At 41.8% G+C, this 3741-nt stretch overlaps 1 pseudogene; it reads right to left on the minus strand.

Moving 5' to 3' along the window:
- Positions 1-2198: 2198 nt before the first annotated feature.
- Positions 2199-3278, minus strand: LOC150002822 (actin, cytoplasmic 2 pseudogene; annotated as a pseudogene).
- Between the last annotated feature and the right edge of the window lie 463 nt (positions 3279-3741).

The raw sequence follows: 3741 nt of genomic DNA on the forward strand, positions 1-3741 counted from the left end.
CAGCAACCCCAGAATGAGCAGGGAAATCACAATCACACATTCAGGCTCTTTGAGTATGAAGGTTTGAGTCATAGCACCACATAAGTCCAGGTGATAGTTGAGGATGAGGAGTTTCAAATGGACAGTGGAGATGGAAGAGAATGAGTACCAGTTATGGCCCTGAGAACAACCACAAATTCAGAGACTACGATTTTTACTACTAACTTCACCTGTGCATTCCTCAGGAAGAAATGTCCATGAGAACCACACAGGAGTTGCTCCCTGAACCTGTGTAAAGTAGATGTGTGTAGTGTGAGGACAACACCTGACAGCGTTTTTAAAGCTCAGACCACCCACCCTACTTTAGGGTCTGAGAGCTCTCCTAGCCTTCCTCAATTGCCTCGCTATTTCCTTTGACACAGCCTTTACCCTTAATAAAATTTTTGCTTGTTTAAGCCCATCTCAGCTTCTGCTTCTAGGACTAGGATTAACACAATTAAATAACGGAGATTCTTTATGATGTTGAGTCTCCCTGACAAAAATTATGGTATGTTCTATTTGTTGAAGTTTTCTGTTGTGTTTTTAGTTCTCTTCATAAAAGTCATGCCCTTTTTTTTCTGGCTATTTTTGCTGTTGTTGTTGTTATTGTAAATGGGTCTTTTCTTCTACTGTGCTTCTCTCTAGTTGTAATTTGTATAAATGAAAGATATTGACTTCTATATAATTATATAACTTGTAACTAATTTACAAATCCTTTATTATTCAGTAGTTTTGTTGTTAATGTTGAGTCTCTTGGGTTTTTGAGTTATGTAGTCACAATACCTGCAAATAGTAGTAGTTTATTTATACCTTCCCAATTGTTATACCTCCAATTTCCTTCTTTTGTCTAACTATATTGAACAGTAAATCAAATATAATATTAAGTGTTTGTGAGAGTGACCATCCCAATCTTGTTTCTAATTCTGGTAAAGATGCTTGCAGTATTTCCCCATTAGTCACAATGCCAGCTTTTGTGCTGAGTTAGATAGATCATCTTAAGAAAGTGTTGTTTTGTCTTAATTTATTGTTTTTATTTCTTAGTCATGATTGTTGGATTTTTCAAATGACGTTTAAGCATCTATGAGATTGAATGTATTATTCTCTCCTACTATTTTCATGTGATTGTTTCTCTAACATATAAACATCCTTGCATTCCTAAAATAAATCTTACTTGGTGATGATGTATTTCTTTCTTTTTTTTATGCTGCTGGATTCTGTATGATAATATTTTATTTAAGATTATATTTTTGTATTTATAGTCATAAGTGAGATTGGTGGTCTGATATCAGGTTTTGGTATCAATGCTACCATTTTGTAACCAAATAACCAATGCTGTTACAGAACAGCCAGTGGGGTTCTACCACTTGCCACCCATAGGTAAAAATTCTGGAGACAGAGTCTGGTGGAAAGGGAAGGGAATCCTTTATTTAAAGTATATACATCTAGAAATAATGGCACGTTTCTGCCTCAAAGCCCATTTCCTTTAAAATGCCTCAATGAAAATCACCCTGCCACCCTCTGCCATCTCAGTTCAAGGTTGCAGCAGAAACTTTTCCTCCCACCCAAAGTATTATCCTTTTTGTCCTCTGGAGTCTCTGGGTCCAGGAATCCTACTCATGGCATGCTGTCCTCTTCCTCCAGCTGCTACCCTCAAGCGGTCTGCTTGAATTTGATGGTGTCACAGATTCTCACCAAGCCAATTTCTCTTCCATAAACATGTTCTCTCCCCTCAGTCAGGAAGTGACCTAGCTGCAGGTACTAAGAGTTTAAATCAAAAATATATACAGGGTATTAAACATATACAAAGGTAACATTTAATTTGAATACCACATCGAAATTAGCACCAAATTCTAGAATCCAGCTTGTATCAGATAAAAGCTTCAAAGACAAATTTCTTCTTAAATGTTTATTCTAGTTTCCTGATTTAACTCATGCAGCATATGGTACTCATCTGCTCACAGTCAATTTAAAAGCATTTGCAGCCCTGGCTGGTGTGGCTCAGTGGATTGAATGCTGACCTGTGAACTTTAAGGTCACTGGTTAGATTCCCTGTCAGGGCGCATGCCTGGATTGTGAGCTGGGTCCCCAGTTGGAGGTGTGCAAGAGGCAACTGATTGATATTTCTGATGTTTCTTTCCTTCTCTTTCTTTTTTCTCCTCTCTCTGAAAATAAATAAGATCTTAAAAAAAAAAAAAGCATTTGCAATGGACAATGAAGGTGCCCAGCTTATCATTTCCTGCTTGCTGATCCACATCTGTTGGAAGGTGGACAACAAAGCTAGGATGAAGCCGCCAATTCACACTTAGTACTTGCATTCAGGAGGAGTGATGATCTTGACCTTCATTATGCTGAAGGTCAGGGTGGTGATCTCCTGCATGGTGTCAAACATGCCAGAGTACATGTTGGTCTCATCAGACAGCACTATGGTGGCATGGAAGTCCTTCCAGATGTCCACATCATGCTTCATGATCGAGTTAAAGATGGTCTTATGGATGTCACAGGACTCCATACCCTGGAACGAAGGCTGGATGAGTGCCTCTGGACACCAGAACCACTGGTTGCTGATGGTGATCACCTAATAGTTGGGCAACTGGTAGCTCTCAAGGAGGAGGAGTTGGTGGTGGCCATCTCCTGCTCCAAGTCCAAAGGAATGTAGCAGAGCTTCTTGTGGCATGCATGATTTTCCATTTGGCTGTGGTGATGCTGTAGGCATGCTCTATGAGACACTTCATGAGGTAGTCCATCGGGTCCTGGCCAGCCAAGTCCAGATACAGGATGTCATGAATCAGGATAGACCTTGTAGATGGCACCATGTGAATGACTCTATCCCTAGGGTCCATTATAGTACCAGTGATGCAGCCAGAGGCAGAAAGACAGCAAGGCCCAGATGGTCACATACATGGCCCAGGTGTTGAAGTTCTCAAACATAATCTGAGTTAATTTTCTCCCTGTTGGCATTGGGGAACCTCAATCAGCAGCACCAGGTGCTCCTCAGGGAGGGGCCATGTGGAGCTCATTATAGAAGGTGTGGTTCCAGATCTTCCCAAGATCATCGAGTTGATGACTATGAGGTACTCCATGAGGTACTTCAGGGTCAGGATGCCACACTTGCTCTGGACTTTTTGCATCCCCTGGCCCACCATGACACTCTGGGCACTCTGACAGCGGATGGGAACACAGCTTGGGGGGTCATCATTTCCAGCAAAGCCAGCTTTACACATACCATTGTCAGTGATGGGCCCAGCAATTTCTTCTTGCATTGTAATCAAGGAGAGTGGGAGCCGAGGAACAAGGAAGCTGAGCTACAGGAGCACATGGAGCACATGGACTCCATGAGTTTTTATATATTGTGTTTTTATTGTCTACAGTTTCAGTTAATGGTTTCTTCTTGTGTTACTGAGCGAAAGGGGTGTTCTTTCACATGGCACCTTGGTGTAAAACCCAACAATTAGTGTTGAGGAAAACAGGTCTTTATTTACAATAGTCCACCCTAGGGAGGGCTGTGAGCACTCCTGCTCAGAGCCCTGTTTTCCCATGGGACCCAGCACTTCCCTTGCTCCCCAAAAGGCTATAAACCAAAACCATGCCCAGAAGTTCCCCATCCCTTATCTGTGAGCTCTGTCTTTCAGGATCTGGGGTACGATGTCATCAGCCTCCGTAGAACAGTCCAGGAAAACATGTGCTGTGTTGTACTGGATCATGGAGAAGTCCAAGTTTTAACAG

The sequence above is a fragment of the Furipterus horrens genome, unplaced genomic scaffold (genome assembly GCF_987537825.1).
Source record: "Furipterus horrens unplaced genomic scaffold, mFurHor1.1.pri manual_scaffold_8, whole genome shotgun sequence".
Lineage (NCBI taxonomy): Eukaryota > Metazoa > Chordata > Mammalia > Chiroptera > Furipteridae > Furipterus > Furipterus horrens.